This window comes from Peromyscus leucopus, chromosome 4 (assembly GCF_004664715.2).
Source record: "Peromyscus leucopus breed LL Stock chromosome 4, UCI_PerLeu_2.1, whole genome shotgun sequence".
Taxonomy (NCBI): Eukaryota; Metazoa; Chordata; class Mammalia; order Rodentia; family Cricetidae; genus Peromyscus; species Peromyscus leucopus.
The window spans coordinates 108,280,518-108,299,005 of record NC_051066.1 but is presented as its reverse complement, the minus strand read 5'-3'; the positions used below and the strand labels follow the sequence as shown (position 1 = coordinate 108,299,005).

Below are 18,488 nucleotides of genomic sequence, written 5' to 3'. Positions count from 1 at the left end.
GGCTCATATGTTTGTGAGATATGTCTAAGGATTTTTTAAATTTTTTTTTTTTGGTTTTTGAGACAGGGTTTCTCTGTGTAGTTTTGGTGCCTGTCCTGGAGCTCGCTCTATAGACCAGGCTGGGCTCGAACTCACAGAGATCCGCCTGGCTCTGCCTCCCGAGTGCTGGGATTAAAGGCACCACCACCGCCCGGCTTTTTATAGATTTTTTTTTAAAAAAAGATTTATTTATTTATTTATTATGTATACAGTGTTCTGCCTGCATGTACACTTGCATGTCTGGTTGCTGGAAACTTAGGACCTCTGGAAGAGCAGACAGTGCTCTTAACCTCTAAGTCATCTCTCCAGCCCTGGCTCAGATGTTTGAATACTTGGTCCCCATTGGTAGAAGTTTGGAAGGATCGGAGGGGTGGTCGTGTTGGAGGAGGTGTGTCACAGAGGCAGGCTTAGAGATTTCAGAAGACTCATTCTCAGCTCTTTCTCTGCTTCTTAGTCGCAGTTTAAAACGTGAGCACTTAGCTGTTCCTACTGATGCTCGGCCACCATGGACTCTAACCCTCTGAATCCATAAGCCCAATAAAATGCCTTCTTTTCTGAGTTGCCTTGGTCTGGTGTTTTGTCAAGGCAAAAGAAAAGTAATTGAGACATATACTCATATAGTCTTTTTTTTAAAAAGATTTATTTATTCATATATTTTATATATATACACCAGAATAAGGAATCTGATCCCATTACAGATGGTTGTGAGCCACCATGTGGTTACTGGGAATTGAACTCAGGACCTCTGGAAGAGCAATCAATGCTCTTAACCTCTGAGCCATCTCTCCAGCTCCTCATATAGTCTTTTTTAGACTTATTTTTATTTTATGTCATATGCATGAATATGTCTGTCTGTTTTTCACATGTATGTATCTGCAACACATGCATGCCTAGTGCCTGCAGTGGTCAGAAGAGAGCATCAGATCCCCTGGAACTGGAGTTACAGATGGTTGTAGAATGTCATGTGGCTACTAGGAACTGAATTCAGATCCTCCACAAGAGCAACAAATGCTTATAACTGCTGAGTCATCTCCCTGGCTCCCTGTTCTTTCTTTCTTTTCTTTTTCTTTTTGTTTTTTGTTTTTTTTTTTCAAGACAGGATTTCTCTGTGTAGCCTTGACTATCCTAAAACTAGCTCTGTAAACCAGGCTGGCCTGGATCCCACAAAGAGCTACCTGCCTCTGCCTCCCTAGTGCTGGGATCAAAGGCATGCCTGTGCCAACCACACATCCCAACTCTTTCTCTAAAAAGTTTTATTTTAATTATGTGTGTGTTGTAGGAGAGGGTATGTGCACATGAGTCTAGGGACCGTGGAGGCCAGAGGTTATGGATCCCTTGATAGTTAGAAGTAGTTGTGACTCACTCTTGGAGGGTGCTGGGACTGAACTTTGGTCCTTTTGATCAGTGCACACTCTTAACCACTGAGCAATCTCTCCAGCCCCAGAGACTGGACTCTTTAACATGTAGTATAATTATGATCACATTGATGTGTGCTTTGAAATAGCATTTTCTTTTCTCATTTCCAGTATGTCCTTTCTTGAAATAAATTATACAAGTTTAATAGAAGTCACATAGTTTTCTGGTAGCTACGTTAAATAAAATAAAAAATAAAATTAGTTATAGTTAGTAATCTACACTGAACAGTCTACCATTGGATATTACATTTTTAGCTACTAAACTTTGGAATTTAGGTGCTTGGATAAGGGCAGCCACTCAGGAGAGAGGGGACATCTATACAGCTTCCTTCTTTGTTCTCCTGTACAACAACACAGTGTCTTCTTAATGCAGGGAAGCGCTTCTTCTGAGCTCAGCAGCTAAGTTGGCTCCTGCCCCCAGCTGGTGTGAGGAACAGGGAAAAGTCTTATTGAAATGTTATGTGTATGAGTGTTTGGCCTGGATGTTATGGAAGTGTGTGTGCCTGGTGCTCACCATGGTCAGAATAGGAGGTTGGACCCCTGGAGCTGGGGTTGGGATGGTTGTGAGCTGCCCTCTGGGAACTAATACTGGGTCTTCCGTAAGAGCAGCAAATGCCCTTAACCTCGGAGCCAATCTCTTCAGCGCCCTTAACCTATTAAAAATATGTATACATTGCATGTTTCCACAATTTGGCAGGCATTTCTCTATTTTTAGACATTAATGTTTTCCTATTTGCCTTTAGAATAGTAGGCAGTAATTTAGTGAAGAGTCTCAATGAAAAATTGGAGTGTATTCTATTTTAAACTAGAATAAATGTGTTTTTAGTACTTTTAATGATGTCAGATGGACTTCTAGAAACACTGTATCAGTCAGTCTAGTCTACTCTAACTAGCAGTGTTGTACATGTGCTTTCCTGCTAAAATTATTTTGTAATTTAATTATTTGTTGGTTGAATTATAAGTGATATACCTACTTTTTAGATACTTTACATTTTTGTAAGAATGCGATACATAACTACAGTCCTATCAGTAATGTATTGAATCCTCAGCACAAAGAGAGAGATAAGGGAAGTCTAGAGGCTAATAAGCCTTCATCCTCAGCACACAGAGAGAGGTGAGGGAAGTCTAGAGGCTAATAAGCCTTCATCCTCAGCACACAGAGAGAGGTGAGGGAGTCTAGAGGCCACTGGGCCTTCAATTAGGCTGATGAGTCTTAAAGACACCAGGAAAGGAAAGGGACAAGAACACAGGTAAAGCAAAAGGCAAAGAGGGTCCTCAAGGGCCAGCCTCCAGCCTCCGTCCATCACAGTGCAGCAGGGCTCAGCTGCTATTCTACTGGGGAAATGCTGCAGCCCCCCTGGACAATTCTTGATCATACTCTGGATCTCTTATTTATTGTGCATGGGTATAGGTGTGCACACACATCTGGCTTTGTGTGCATATGCTTGTATTTGCATATACATCAGGTGCTTAGGTTTTTCAGGCATGCTGGACAGGCCCTTTACCACCAAATTATATCCTCAGCTCTCTTTCTCTTTTCCCTTCTTATTTTGAGATGATGTCTCAACTAAGTTGCTACCTTGCCTTGAACTTGCAGTGTTCTTCAGTGCACCTGACCTGCACTCATGACAGCTCTCCGGTGACATTCTAGGGATCTTGATCTTACAGAGCCTTCTATCCTGGTCACTCTCATGCTTCTGACGGGTCCTGTGGTATGGGCTTTTCCTTGGCTGGTCTCTGGTTCTCTTTTTTTCCTGTGGGCTCCAGGGTGGTCACATATCTGTTTTCTGACCAGAAATACTTGCAGAGATGTTTACAGATATCTTTACTTACAGGCTCCTTCAGTGGGTCAGTCCATTTACTTACTTACTTATTTATTTATTTATTTATTTATTTATTTATTTATTTATTTATTTAATTGAAGTGCATGTGTATGTGGCTTATGTGCAAGTGCCCATGGAGGCAGACTAGGGCATTAGGTGCTTATGGAACTGGAGTTACAAGTGGGTGCAGGGAACTGAACTCTGGTACCCTGCAAAGAACAGCAGGTACTCTGGATGGCCAAGCAATCTCTCCAGCTCTAATTTATTTATTTTTGTGAGTTTTTTTGTCTGTTGAATACAACTGGAGATAAACTAGGTAATAAGGTGACATTCTTGAATCACTCATTTACAGGTTCTGTGTTTAATTAGACCTCAGTTTGTATTTTTATGTAGTTTCCCTTCTCCTAAGCTCCTTGTATACCATTCTGTTCGTCTGCCGCCTTACTCAACCCTAACCTCTACTTCTTAGTTCATGAGGTCATGACATACACACCCCCTGACTTCCTGCTCTCCCACCTGCTGAGTAGATTAATGGTAGATATCTGCAAACATCTGCAAGTGTGAGGATGTGAGGCAGTTCCTCATTTCAATATCAACATACACCAACGTATGAGACCCCCTCCTCCCTACAGGTTTTGAATATGGTTTAATTTGATGAAGCCTGTTTCATTACTAAAAAAGAAGTGATATGCCTACAGGTAGAGGGTGGCACTCACAGAGCAAGCTGGGTTTTGCTTTGTGGTTGGCCCCCACTGCAGTTACCTGCTGCACAGGCTCAGCGGAGAAGGACTCAGGGCCCTTGTGAACTCTGGTTCCCACTCTCCCTCCTGCCGGATGCCACCCCGGGACACCGAGATGAGTCTGGAGCGAAGGAGGCCGTTCCTGTGGCTGAGCTGTATTTCCACCTTGCGGCTTGAATTCTTCAGGTGCTGGCAGGCACACATTCACAGTCTTCGGGCCAGCCTTGTGTGCCGAGGAAGACAGTAAGTCTGGCCAAGACGAAAGTGAACCCGTTCTTCTCCTCTAGACACCGGCTCTTCGCTGTGAACCTTCCATCTGCCCCACAGAAGGAAAACCCCAGCTTCCCCCCATCACACCCCCAGGTTTGATAGAGTTTTATCAGTTCTCTGCCCAGGTTTCATTTCTACATTTATTTTAAATGTGAGATTTTTTTGTTTTTGAAATATGATCATCATGGTTTACTTAAACAGTAAATGTTTCTTGGACTGGGGGTGTAGCTCAGTAGTGCTTCCATGGTGTGCGTGAGTCCTAGCGCTGTGGGGATGAGGGGCTATGAAATTTCTTCCTCCTTTTATTTCCACTGTGCTGGGATTGAACCTGAGGCCTCAGGCAGACTAGGTAGTCATTTTATACTCCCAGCCCTCAGATTGCTTTTGTATAAAATGTCTCTGCACGTGTGTGGGTGGGGAATAGTTTGGGTTTTAATATGCCCAAATAATGAAATAGAAACTTCTTCTCACAGTCTGCACACACACACACCCCCAACAGGGTTTTTCTCTGTAGCCTGTCCTGGAACTCACTCTGTAAACCAGGTTGGCCTCGAACTCACAGAGATCCACCCGCCTCTGCCTTCTGAGTGCTGGGATTAAAGGTGTGCGCCACCACTGCCTGCCCCACGCTCTTTTTAAACACACTCTGCTCCAGTCCTGGATGATCCATCCCTGCAGGCAGCAGGAAGAGAACCATGAAAAGCGGAGGCGCTCTCTGCCCGAGCCAGTCCCTGGGCCGGAACTGGGTGTGTCTAGATTCATGGTGTGCTGGAAGAGGCTGGCTGTGTGGGTGTGTGTTCAGCTTCAGAGCTTGATACTAGTTGACTTTTTAACTGAATAAGAGGTAAGGATTTCCTGTTAATCTGACAGAAGTTGCTATCTGAGTCAGAAACTAGTAGTCAAAAGTAAGTTCGATACAAAATAAATGTGTTTTAATTCTGTTGTTCTGTATGTTAGAAATTTCTAAAATAAATTTTCTTTAACTTTTTTTTTTTTTTTAGTGCTGGAGTTCAGTCCCAGGCTTTGCACACAGGCCAGCACCCTACCTAAACTAAACTGTGGCTCCTGCTCTGGCAAATTCTGTATTTTTTTTTTAACCGTTTCCAGTGCCAGTTAATTATTATAGCACTAGAGGGTGCTGTTAGGTAGTGATTAGGTCAGGTTTGCTTTGCTTTTGGTGCTTACGGCTTCTCCCTCCCTTCATCAAGGAGCTAGCCTAGTTTTGTTCATCTGATAATCCTAAATCTCTCATGTTGTCAGGTTAGCAGGAGCAGAGCAGGAAATGTCAGGATTATAACATTTGTTTGGAAAGTTACAATCAAACCAAACAGACTGTAGTATTTTTTTATTTAAATTTTTAATTAACATACGAAATAACCATTTCCCATGACAGTTTCATTCATCCGTAGTTTTAGTTGGGTCATCCCACCCAAATGCTCCTCTGTTGTCTCCCAGTCCTCATCCCTCTTGGTGCCCTTCCGGCCCAGTGGTCACTCAGCCTTCAAGTCACAGGTGGTCTTTTACCTCTCCATCCCTCTTCCTTACCACCCCACCCCATAGGTCTCCTTCTGGTTTCCTGGCCTGAGCACACACTTACAAAAATACTTATGTTTAAAATTAGAAGTATGTAACTTGTTTGTCTTACATCACTTGGTATGTTTTCTAGTTTAGTTTCTAAAAAGAAAACAAAAAAGACTTCACATTAATAAAATGAGAGTTTCAATTATGTAGTTATTTCTTTTTTAAAATGCATCTGAGTATGTATGCATACATGTGTGAACACATGCATGTAGAGGTCAGAGGACAACCTTGGGTGCTGTCCCCAAGATTACTATTTCCTTGGAGATAGAGGTCTCTCTCAGTGGCCACCAGTTAGGCTAAACTAGCAAACCGTAGGGATCTTCCTCTCTCCACCTCTCCGGGGCCGGGGTCACAACCACTCACCACCACGCCTGACCTTTGACCTTTAAATGGCTTCTGAGGATCCAGTTCGGGCTTCAGGTTCGCAGAGCTAGCCCTTTACCAACAAAGTCATTTCTCTAGCTCCTCAAATTCTAGTTACACCCCCCCTCACCCCACCTTATTTTTGGACACGGTTTCTCTGTGTGGCCCTGTCTGTCCTGGAACTATCTCTGTAGATTCACCTGCCCTTTCCAGAGTACTGCACAAAAAGGCACATGCCACCATGCCCAGCTAAATGCTGGTGATTTCTGACACATCCTTTTGTATTTGTCCAAGTTTAGTCTTTAATGACTTTCCCTCATTTCTATCTTGAGTTTAACCTTCCATAGTTGCTGAGAACGGAGCTTCTCACTTGCCTCTTAAGGAGAGAGACTGGAATGGAGTTTGAAGAGCAGACTTGGGTAGAGCAGAAGCCCCGCTGTGGAGGTCAGCAGGAGCAATGCCGGATGCCCAGCTTCCCTCAGCACAGGTGCAGTGTGGGTCCAGCTTCCAGTCAGGGAGGTCCTAGAGTTCATTCTGTGAGTCCACGTGAGGATTTTGATTCATTTGACATCTTTCAGCTTTTCTAGTGTTTTTGTTTTGTTTCTTAATTTGTGCTTTTAAATAGCTATTTAAAAAAAAATTACGTGTGTTGGGGGATTATTTAATTTAAGTTCAGATGCCCACAGAGATCAAAAGGGCATCAGATACCCTGAAACTGGACTTGGAGGTGGCTGTGAACCATCTCTCCTGGGTTCACAGTCCCGTTTGTTTGTTAAATACATATTTTTGTCTTGTGTAAGTATATGACATGTGAATGGAGGTTCCTGTGGAGGCTAGAAGGTGGCGAGAGATCCCCTAGACATGAGTTACAGGTGGTCGTGAGCCTCCATGTGGGTGTTGGGAGCCAGATCCAGGTGCTTTGTAAGCAGTAAGCATTTTCAACTGCTGGGGTTTCATATTTTTAAGTTGTTATCCGGTTTTATAGTTATTTTGTCTCTTTTTGGTATTGTCTTGGTCTTTTCTTGCTGTGATAGAACACCATGACAAAAGGCTGCTTGGGGGAGAAAGGGATTGTTTGAGAACAGTCCATCACTGAGGGGAGCTGGGACAGGAGCCTGGAGGCAGGAGCTGATGCAGAGGCCATGGAGGCGGGTGCTGCTTATTGGGTTGCCTATCATGAATTGCTCAGTTTCCTTTCGTACAGCATCCAGGACTATTAGCCCAGGGGTGGCCTTACCTACAGTGGGTGCAGCCCTTCCATATCAATCACTAATCAAGAACATGCAAAGACAGATTTGTGTATAGGCCAGTCCTATGGAGGCATTTTCTCAATTAAGATTTACTCTCCCTAGATGTATCTAGGTTTGTTGACAAGACCAACCAGCGCAGGCATTATAGTTAGATAATGAGAGACACAGAAGCTGCCTCTGAGGGCATCCATAAATGTTCACTGTGACATGCTCACGGTCATTTCCCACCAATGTTCCCTTATCACTAGAGATGAAGCTCTGTTGTTTTTTAAATGTGTGTACAGTTCCCTTCTGTTAATGTTAACTTCATTCCCCACTGGCAGATCCCTACATGCTGCAAGGCAAGGAAACCTCCTTGCTTATATATTGTCTCTCCACCCTCTTTGTTTGTTTGTTTTTTGGTTTTTCGAAACAGGGTTTCTCTGTGTAGATTTGGTGCCTGTCCTGGATCTCGCTCTGTAGACCAGGCTGGTCTCAAACTCACAGAGATCCACCTGGCTCTGCCTCCCAAGTGCTAGGATTAAAGGCATGAGCCGCCGCCGCCGCCGCCGCCGCCGCCGCCGCCGCCGCCATCACCACCACCACCGGCTTATGTTCATGTTTTATTGTGTTGTGGCATTTCATATTTTCATGAAATCTTGGGGCAATGCTAGTAAATATAGTCATGTTAACTTAATAAAGGAGACAACTTCTGAGGTGCATCCCTCGGAAACATGGTTGTATGCATATCGTAGAGGATACCACCCTGGCATCACTTACGAGACACTCTGGCTGTATGACACAGGTACCATGCACATGAGGTCTTTCTCTGACCCAAAGTTGGTATATGGGAGAAAGCGCCATTGAGAGCAGACGTTTTGTCCCTGCGTGTCTCCTTCATCTCTGGCTGTGTAGACGCAGGCTTCTCCTGACGTCACACGAGCCTCTGTACCCTTGTGGTGCTACGCTGCCTTTACTCATTTACTGTTATGTCTTCGGCTTATCATAATGTCAACAGTATGTCTTAGCTTTATCTGCTTGTCCCATTTTCATTGTTCAAAGATTTTTTTAAGTTTTATGCTTAGGAGTGTTTTGCCTGCTGCATGCATGCATGTGCATCACATGTGCAATGATCACAGAGGCCAGAAGAGGGCGTTGGACTTCTTAGAACTAGAGTTACAGATGGTTGTGAGCCACCATATGGGTGCTGGGAACTGAACTCTGGTCCTTTGTAAGAACAGTTAGTGCTTTTTAACCGTGGAGCCATCTGTCTCTACAGCCTTTTCTCCTTCTGCTTCCTGGGATCCTCTAGATCCCTGAAGTAGTCCTCTCTGGGGTCCTCAGAGCATTCTGACAGGTGATTGGCTACCTGAGTGTACTGACCCTCAGGTGGTGGCCGTGTGGGGATGGTATTCTGGGCCTTTTGGGCAGTGCACTTCCATCCTGAGCCTTTACAGTTCTTCTCCATCCTTATCCCCAGTGTCCAGATGTCTTCTCCTCTGGTCCCATGGCCTCTTTCCCCTCCCCCACCACTGACTTCCTCAAGGCTGTGAAGGAGTGGCACTTTTAGCTCTTTTCCTCCTGGTTCTCTGCTCAGGGCCCCTTTCTCAGGTGTACAGTGTTGCTGGCAGAGCCTTTCCTGACCCCTCCCCCCCCCAGTCTGGCCCCCCCCCCAGTCTGGTGTTCTCTGCTTTGGGGGAATGCAGTCATTTATAAGAGAGATGGAGACGGATGCTGAGCATCCCAGAGTGGACCTGCTTCTGCCCACCCTGTGCCGTGACTGGGATGGAGTCAGGACTAGGAAGGACAATCTGGCTGCCTGTGCAGCCTTTTCCTCTTCAGGGACTATGCACTTAGAGCCTGTCTGCCAGACACCAGGGACTCGGGTTGTGTGGTTTGTTCTTCGTGTTCAGTTTTGTTGACTTTGCTCATTATTTAATGATGGGGTCCTACCTTGACATCACTGAAGTTCTTTGAGTTTTGCAATCTCGTGTCTTTGGGCTCCTGATTGGGGAAAAGAACTGTCAGTGAATAAAATTAATCCTCCTTTTCACTGAGCTGGCAGCAGCATGGGCAGACTTGCTAATGTGAACTGTTTGAAAAGATAGATTTTAATTTCTCTTCTTTGTTTGGGTTTGAGAAATACAATCCCAGCAGCAGCTGGGGTTTTATAATAGAACATCCAGATTGCTCTGAAGAAGCCTGCTACAAGACTGATTTCAAGACCATAATAGAGGCTTGCAGTAACTGTTTGTAACCAGGCGGGGGCTGTTGTGTAATACAAATAGCACTTCTGATGAGGTGCGGTTAGTTATACAATTGTGGCCAGCTTGTGTGGGTTATAAGAGCCGAAATTATTTCAGCACCTGAAAGTGCTCTTGCTGCATCCCAGGACAGTCACAGCACTGCACAAGCGTGGTGGATCCCACAGATTCCAGGACAATTTTGTAAACAGATCGAGGCTCCATTGAAGGTATGACCAAAAGCTCTGCTTTGGGGCATGAGTTCTGAGGCTTCCTGGACTGTGTCTGAACATGTCTGTGTGTGCATTTGTGACCATGTATGTACCTGTCTGTGTGTGAGTATGTCTGCCATGTGCCTAGTTTTCTGTGAGTGTTTTATGCACACACATACATGCATGCACACACACACACACACACACACACACACACACGTGCGCCTCTGTGTGTGTGTGTGTGTGTGTGTGTGTGTGTGTGTGAGTGAGAGAGAGAGAGAGAGAGAGAGAGAGAGAGAGAGAGAGAGTGTGAGTCAGAGTCAGAGTCAGTCTATAGGTGGGTGGGTGAGTAGTTTATAGTTCAAGTTCATCCAGCTGTGTTACTGGAAATGTCCCATCTTTCTCAGTGTTGCCAGGCGTTATTTACACACTGGTAAGCGGGCATTAGCATTCCTGCAGCTCTTAGAAGGCCCTGCCCTGTTCCACGTGTGAGAGAGAAAGGGCAGGACCGTCAGGCTGTCTGCAGCGGTGAAGAGGCATCGCCGACTCCAGACGCTTTGCCTCCGCTTTTCCTTCCTCCACGTTCAGCTCGGGACTGACAGAGCTCTGTGTGTTCTTGTCTGTTTTCTATTTTAGAACCTTTTAGGGCTTTGGAGAAAAGCAAGTATATAAACAAAAAGGAATGTAAATAACACATTTCATAAGAGCTGGGGCCTCTTTATAATGGAGTACATCTATTTTTTTTTTAATCCTTATAGGTTTTTCTAGGTCTTAAGAATATTTGGTTGAGTACAGAAAAAAAAATCATAATCTCTGTGGTGTCTGACTCTAAGTGATTACAGTTTCTGTGTTAGGTGGATTTTGTTTTGTTACTATTATTATTGACATAGGATCTTGTAATGTTGCCATGACTGGACCTGTATTTGCAGTCCTCTTGCCCTAGGTTCTTGAAAGCTTGGGTTTAGAATTGTGTGCCACTGGAAAAAAATCCCACTTTAAAGTTCTTTTTTAGGAGGTACATTATCCCGTGCAAGGGGGAAATGGGCAACATAGTTATAGGCTGCCTTTATGGAGGATTAGAGAGAGCCTTGCTTTTTCTGTCACTTTGTTATTGCTTTTAACCTGGGGGAGGGTTGTGGTCCCTGCCTAGGTAATTGCAGTACAGTTCAGGCACACCCTTGTCATCGGCCCCTTTCCTTATCAAGGAGAGTCTGCAGATGAGGGGGGCTCCTGGGGAATTGCAGTCCAGGTAGGAGGGGAAGGGGAAGAAGGGCTGTGACAAAGATTTGCAAGAGGGGAGGCAGCTGATCAAGAGAACTAAGCCGGCAAAACCCCTGCCGAAGTGGGCAGATAGGTGAACAGGGTGTAAGTAAGTGGAAGGGATCTCTGGGATTAGGAGGAGATTTGTCTTTGATGTTTGAGGCACAAGGAAAAGATGGGAATGTTCCAAAGTGGATTGGTGTGATCCAAAGAGTAACTCAGAGTTCAAAGAAAGAGATGGGCAGTGTCAGGAATGCTTCTTCTAACACACACATGGCTCCTCTCGGTGGGGGAGAAGTGGAAGGTGATCCCGGAGTTCACTGATGACCTCCTCTTTAGAGAGGGCAGTGGTGCTGCAAAGAGAGGATGGAGCAGGGAGCCAGCTCAACAGAGCAGGATAGCAGGGCAGCTCTCCCGGAACTACTGTAGCTTCCAACGCCTCTTTCCCGTGTTAGAAAGAGGGAAGAAGGCATTGGAGACCTGGAAAAAGAGAAACTGTCTGTCTGTACTTCTTGACAATAAAGGAGGGACTTAGCCTTTCTTGGCTTGTTCCAAAATGGTCACCAGGCTTCAGAGCTTTGTTCTTTCTCATTTTTCATTTAAAAAATGATTTTTTTAAAAAAAATTGTGTGTACATGCATGCAGTGCCTCTGGAGACTAGAAGAGGGCATCCTGGAGTTGGAGTTACCCCACATGGGTGCTGGAAATCCAACTCAGGTCCTCTGCTAGCTAATTTTATGTCAACTTGACACAAGCTAGAGTCACTGGAGAGAAATTGAGAAATTGCCTCCACAAGACTGGGCTGTAGGCAAGGCTGTAGGACATTTTCTTAGTTAGTAATTGGTGGGGAGAGCCTGACCCATTGTGGGTGGGGCCATCCCTGGGCAGTGGTCCTAGGTTCTAAGAGGAAGGCTGAGCAAGCCAGAAGGCAGCACCCTCCATGGTTTCTGCATCAGCTCCTGCCTCCAGGTTCCTGCCCTGTTTGAGTTCCTGTCCTGACTTCCTTCAGTGGTGAACAGTGCTGTGGAAGTGTAAACCAAATAAACCCTTTCCTCCCCAACTTACTTTTGGTCATAGTGTCTCATCATAGCAATAATAACCCTGCCTAGGACAGGTCCTCTAGAGGGGAAGGAAGTGCAGAGCCTTGTTCTGTAGGAACAGAGCCTGCATGGGAGCACAGTGCCTGCCTGCTGTGATCTGAGTCCTTGCCTAGCCACTTTTGCTCTTGGCAAGGACACGTGTACCAACCTCTTTGCCTCAGTTTATGTACTTTGGAATGGAGACAACAACCCCTACCAGGATTTTTTTTTTTTTTTTGTTTTGTTTTTTGTTTTGTTTTTCGAGACAGGGTTTCTCTGTGTAGCTTTGCGCCTTTCCTGGAGCTCACTTGGTAGCCCAGGCTGGCCTCGAACTCACAGAGATCCGCCTGGCTCTGCCTCCCGAGTGCTGGGATTAAAGGCGTGTGCCACCACCGCCCGGCCCTACCAGGATTTTTAAGGGAGTTAAAATCATATTTGCATCTGGAATGAATGCATCTATTACGCACTTATTTTTATCTATTGTTAAAATTTAATGTAAAATGTGTCATTCAGGAGAATTGAGAGATGGCTCAGTCTGCAGACTGCTTGCCATACAAGCATGAGGCCCCAAGTCTGATACCCATGTGAAAAACTAACTATGTCGGTGCATATTTCTAGTACTGCTGCTGGTGGGGTGGAGGCAGGTGGGACCGGGGGCTCACTGGCAAGTCTAGTCTGTCCCCTCAGGAGCTCCAGGGCAGTGAGAGATCCTGTTTCAAAAAACTAAGCGGGCATTTCCTGAGGAGTGACACCAATATTGACCTCTGACTTTCACACTCACTGGTGTGCACACATCTCCATCCATGAACACACTCCATGCACACCCATACACAATTAGCTTTCCATGGGCTTCTGTGATGATTGATGATGAACATTGCTTTTGTTTGCATGTTTTCAGGTGCTAGGGAGGAAGCTCAGGGCTTGCACACGCAAAGAAAGTACTGTACCCTAAGCTACATTTATATTTTAATTCTGGTCCCACCTCTCCTCCCCTTGCAGGTTCCAGCCACAAGATTTCCCTGGATAAACCTGGAGAACAGCAGTTAAATGTTGTTTTTCTTCATGTGACTAGAATGCCCTTTAAAAAAGTTGTTTCCTTAAAAACTGTGACTGCCTTTTATGTACTTGCCACTGTATCTCTGCCCTGCCCGCTGGGGAAACTGGATTGGTGCCAAGTGCCATGGAAATGTAGAAAAGGAAGGGACAATTCAGGAATGCTTCTGAGGAGGTGGCCCTCTGAGTTCAAACCTGGGAACTAGATATACATGGTCAGCGTAGATGGCAGCTGGAGGGGCGGGGGGGGGGATAGCCAAGATGGAGAGGCGAGAGACGCTTTTATCAGCTTAACTAAACAGCGTTTGGGGAAGCAGTTTCTGCTGGAGGATTTCAGCAGACTTGGCAGTAAAGCATCTGATATGTATAGGTGAGAAATACAGATTGTTGGGCTTGGGGAGGCTCAGTTCATAGAGTGCGTGACTTGCAAGCATTAGGATCTGAGTTTGATCTCCTGGAGCTCAGGTAAAGAGCTGTGTACAGTAGTCCTATGTGATCCCAGCATCCCTGGGGCTCAGTGGGAAGCCAGTGTAGCTTGAGTGACAGTCCCTGTCTCAAAAGAATCAGGTGGGGTGCAATTGAGAAGACACTCACTGTGAGCCTCTGGCTTCCAATGTGCACACATGCAGAGTACAAAAAAAGAGATTGCTGATGGACTTTGTGTGTAAAGGATTTTGTACAAGCATATTAAGCACTGTGCTGACATTTTGCTGTAAACAGGCTCTACTTCTTCCCCTAGCTGAGCATAAGTGAATATCTTGACCTCTGAAGGTTGATCATCTCTTCCCGTGGCACCTCTAGGCCATGGGTGGATAGCTTCTTGAGCGATTGTTCCTCCTGCAGCCCTGCAGACAGAACATGGTTTCAGAGGTGGAACTTGTCATGAAACCTGGATCCCCATCAGAAACCAGGCTTCATCTGCTTCTCTTGAAATGCTCTTCTTTCTCTTAAAATTTTTGAGGCTAGAGAGATAGCTTGACAGTTATGTGTCCTGGCTGCTTTTCTAGAGGACCCAGGTTTAATTCACAGCATCCAGTGGTAACTCCAGTTCTAGAGGTTCTAACGCCCTCTTCTGGCCTCCCTGGGTACCAGACACAGGTGATGTACATTCAAGATAAAACATCTATACACATACAAAATAACTAAAAAAGCAAAATGATCCTTTTCTACAGAGACCCAGTCCATCAGCTCAGACAGTGACAAGGACGTAGCAGTGTTTGGGGTACACAGGCGGCCCTTCCTGTGGCTGTCGCTGGAGCGTGTATATAGGATCCTTGCAGGTTTAGTTTGTGGGGAAGCCTGCTCTGCTGTTAGTGGGCACGTCCATGTTGTGGAGGCCCTTCTGTAACTCCCGTCATCCTCTTGCTGTGCACTCACTTTGTCACATTGTTTCTCTGAGTGTGTCCTGCCTTTGTGTCACTGCAGGGCTTTATTTACATCAGCGACTTTCAGACTTGATTTGCTGACCCGCAGTGTAAAGAAAGCATTTTACTTTGAAGCTTGCTATGATAAGATACCTGAAGCTGAGTGATTTGTGAAGAAAGAGGGATTTATCTCTTAATTTGGGAAACCAGAAGTCTAAACAGCATGGTGCTTACCTTGTGGAAGACCAGATTCAGGGCTCCAGCAAGGCTAGGGGCTTGCCTGACTGTAATCACCTCAGGCTAGATGACGACATGACCAGGGTCGGAAGAGGGATCACGTGATAAGACTGGAAGTCAGAGTGTGATGCAGGATTTGACTTCCTCTTTCATGGCAGCTCTTGCAGGAACTAACTGGTTTCCAGGAGAACTGCACTCTTCAAAGGCAGAGTCCTCTGTGCCTTCCCGTTGGCTCCTGTGACATCACCACACTGACCACCAAGTCCCCAACACAGTCAGGACATCTAAGCCATAGCACTAGGTTGCCCTTACCTAGTGAGATGTGCTCTGATATTGCTGCTGCTTCTGTTTTTGTAGCCCTGGCTAGCCTGGAACTTTCTGTGTAGACCAGGTTGGCCTTGAGTGCTGGATTTCAAGGCTTTGCCCCCATGCCTGGCCTGGACTGAAAGTGCACCTGTGGAGTAACCACTCTTCCTCCCCTGCCAAGCTCCTGGTAACCGTCATCCTATTGTTTGTTTCTGAGTTTGACTGTCTTAGACAGCTGATTTAATTCTTTTTCTTCATTTTTCTTACGTGTACGAGTGTCTTGTTTGAAGTTATGTCTATGTACCATGTGCTTTGCTGGTGCCAGAGGAAACCAAAAGAGAGCATTAGATCCCCTGGAACTGGAGTTAAGGAAGTTGTAAGCTGCCATCTGGGTGCTGGAATGGAAGGAACGTGGTCCCTTTGTAAGAGCTGCAAGAGCTCTTAGCTGCCGAGCTCTCTCTCCAGCCCTATGCAGTCTTTTTAAATAGCTCTATGGCATTGTGTTTATAAACGGATCATAATTTTACTGTACCACTAAGTCTTAGAATATACTGCTGGAAGTAGCATATCCTCAAGACAAATGTTAGATAGCATATATATAAGGCCCTACGTTCAGTCCCAAGACTCCAATATGAGCCTGAATGTTCATGATTCTTATGGTACGCAAAACCAAATCACCTTCTCATCAACTCATTTTTCACTGGGAATGTATGAGTATGTTTCTTCATCATCCTTTCATTGAGAGTATTAGAGCAGAGAGTATTGGCAGAGGTGGCTCTTCATCTCATTTGGCTTTAACAGGACCCAGACATTTAGTGTGCTGTTTGTGTTTAGGGGACTGGGGACTAGAGGTCCACCATCCTGCTCATTTGTATGTGGAGAGTCAGGGTTTCTTTTCATGTGTAAGATTGATTTAGAAAGGAAAAATGTTTATATGCTGTCTTATGTCTATTGCATTGTGCTCCCTAACTTTATTCTGTCTGTCTGTCTATCTAGTTAGACTTTGGAGACGATTTCTTTGTGTAGCCTTGACTATCCTACCTAGAGCTAGCTATATAGACCAGACTGGCCTCAAATTCACAGAGATCTGTCTGCCTCTGTCTCCCAAGTGCTTGGATTAAAAAAGGCATGTACCACCACTGCCTGGCTTTGCCCCCTAATTTTATTTGATTTTTCTCTATACAGAAATCTAAAGAACTTTACATTATAAAATCTATCAAACCCTCCTCCCTTTTAAATCTTCTTTTGAGCCAGGTTCTGTGTAACAGCCCTGGCTGACCTGGAACTTGCTCTGTAGACCAGGCTGGCCAAGAAAAGAGTTCCCGGTCCTAATATGTAATCATGTAGTGACTTTTTAAAATCTGAACTCTTCCCTTGATTTTTGTGAGTAGTGAATTGAATCCATACCTGCCCCGTACCTTGAAGTACCACTCTATCATATATTCATAGTCTCCATTTTCTGGTATCTGTATATTTAGTCAGGCTGTTTTCATACCTTTTTTTTTTTTTTTTAAATTGCAGCCCTGTATTAGGGTTCCAAGCTGAGAGAAAGCATTCTTTTTATAATTTTTCAAATATTTGAGGCTTTTTTTTTTTTTTAAATAGACTCTTCCTGTGTAGCCTGGGCTGGCCTGAAACTGAAGATCCTCGTGCTTAGGCCTTCTGTGTGCTGGAGTTAGAGGCTTGTACCACATGTCCAGCGCTGTTTATAGCCATTCTTGCTCATTCTTTCAGGAATTTTCAGGGGTATTAAATTTTTATCAGTTTTGCTGATTGGAAAATGAATATCCTTGCAGTAGCTCCAGGAACACTCTGTTTCAGCAGTTACTCAAATCCCTTTTCATGGAAAATCAAATAAGATTATGATTATAGGCCAGAAATAATTGCTACTTATATAATAAGAGATGCATGATGTGCCTGGCATACGTGGCCACTTAACAGAAAATGGCTATTACTGCTGTCGCTATCGTCATCATCCCTCAGCCACTCCTCCTCCGTCAAGTGGTTGAGGGACGGACAGCAAGTAGCCTGGCTCATTCTCTGTCCTTCCGCAAGGAGCAGGAAGAGGAGCCTTGGGGCCCCATTGACTAATAACCTTACCTTAGTACCAGAGTTTCTGGGAGATTTCCCCTTTTCTGCTCTCTCTCTCTCTCTCTCTCTCTCTCTCTCTCTCTCTCTCTCTCTCTCTCATTGTTAGTGTGTGTATATGTGTGAGCCTGTGAGAGTGTATATGTACCATTTGTGTGTAAAAGCCCTTGGAGGGTAGAAGACAGTGTTGGATTCCCTAGAATTAGGTATAGACAGTTTTGAACCAACATGTGGATGCTGGAAAACTGAACCCAGGTCCTTGGCAAGAGCAGCAAGTGCTCTTAACTGCTGAGCTATTTTTTTTTTTTTATAGCACCCATGATTTTTAAAATACAGTTTTCCAAAACTTTTTATTTAATAATAATAATTATTATTATTATTATTATTACTTTTGTAATAGCGTCTGTTTACATAACCCTGGCTGTCCTGGAACTCACTATATAGACTAGGCTGGTCTTGAACTCACAGAGATCTGCATGCCTCTGCCTCCTAGTGCTGGGGTTAAAGGTGTACCCCACCACATCTGGCCTTTTTATTTTTAATTATGTGTATTTGAGTGTGAGTTTGTGTACCTGAGTGCAGTGCTTGCTTAGGTCTGAGGAGGGCATTGGATTCTCTTTGAGTGGAGTCACAGGTAATTGGGAGCTGGGAACAAAACTTAGTAGGTGCCCTTCACCTGACTACCAAGTCACCTCTCCAGCCCCGTGTTATCTATCACAAGTCCCTAAACTCCCCTCTGCCCTTGTCCCTCTCCTTCACCTTTTGCGTTTTGCTTCTAGACCTTGGCATTTCCCACACAGAAGTGCATCCCGTGTGGGTGACGTCACTGATCTCATGTTGATACAGGGTTTCCGACCTTGCGGCTGGCTGTCTCTGCTAGCCTTGCATACTTGGATATGGAAGGCTCCTTCTTCTGGGACTTCATCGTCTGCCCCTCTTGTCCACATCTATTTGTTTTCTGGTCTGTGGCTACAGGGTGTTGGTCAGCACTGCTGCCCTCCTCCTCCTCCTGACCAGCTCTCCCACTTGTGGCCAAATACAAATATTGCCATTGGAATACAAAATCAGTCCTGCTGAGAACTACTGTTTTAAGTAGATGTGGGTGCGATAAGGATGTAAATGAGTAGCTACTTCAGAAAGATTTGATGGGTGTCTTGGGTTCTCTCTGTTCAAGAATGCAGCATGG

The 18,488-nt window shown here is 45.0% G+C and overlaps 1 protein-coding gene across 3 annotated transcripts in view; it reads left to right on the top strand.

Moving 5' to 3' along the window:
• Positions 1–18,488, top strand: part of Slc23a2 (solute carrier family 23 member 2) — a 100,551-nt gene that overhangs the window by 30,917 nt on the left and 51,146 nt on the right. Inside the window, exon 1 of one of the 3 annotated variants that reach the window (XM_028878617.2) lies at positions 9,585–9,933. The exons of the other annotated variants lie outside the window; for them this stretch is intronic. The gene's annotated coding sequence lies outside the window, so the exon portion shown is untranslated. Of the gene's footprint in view, positions 1–9,584; positions 9,934–18,488 lie in introns of those variants that run through there. 3 annotated transcript variants of the gene reach the window in all.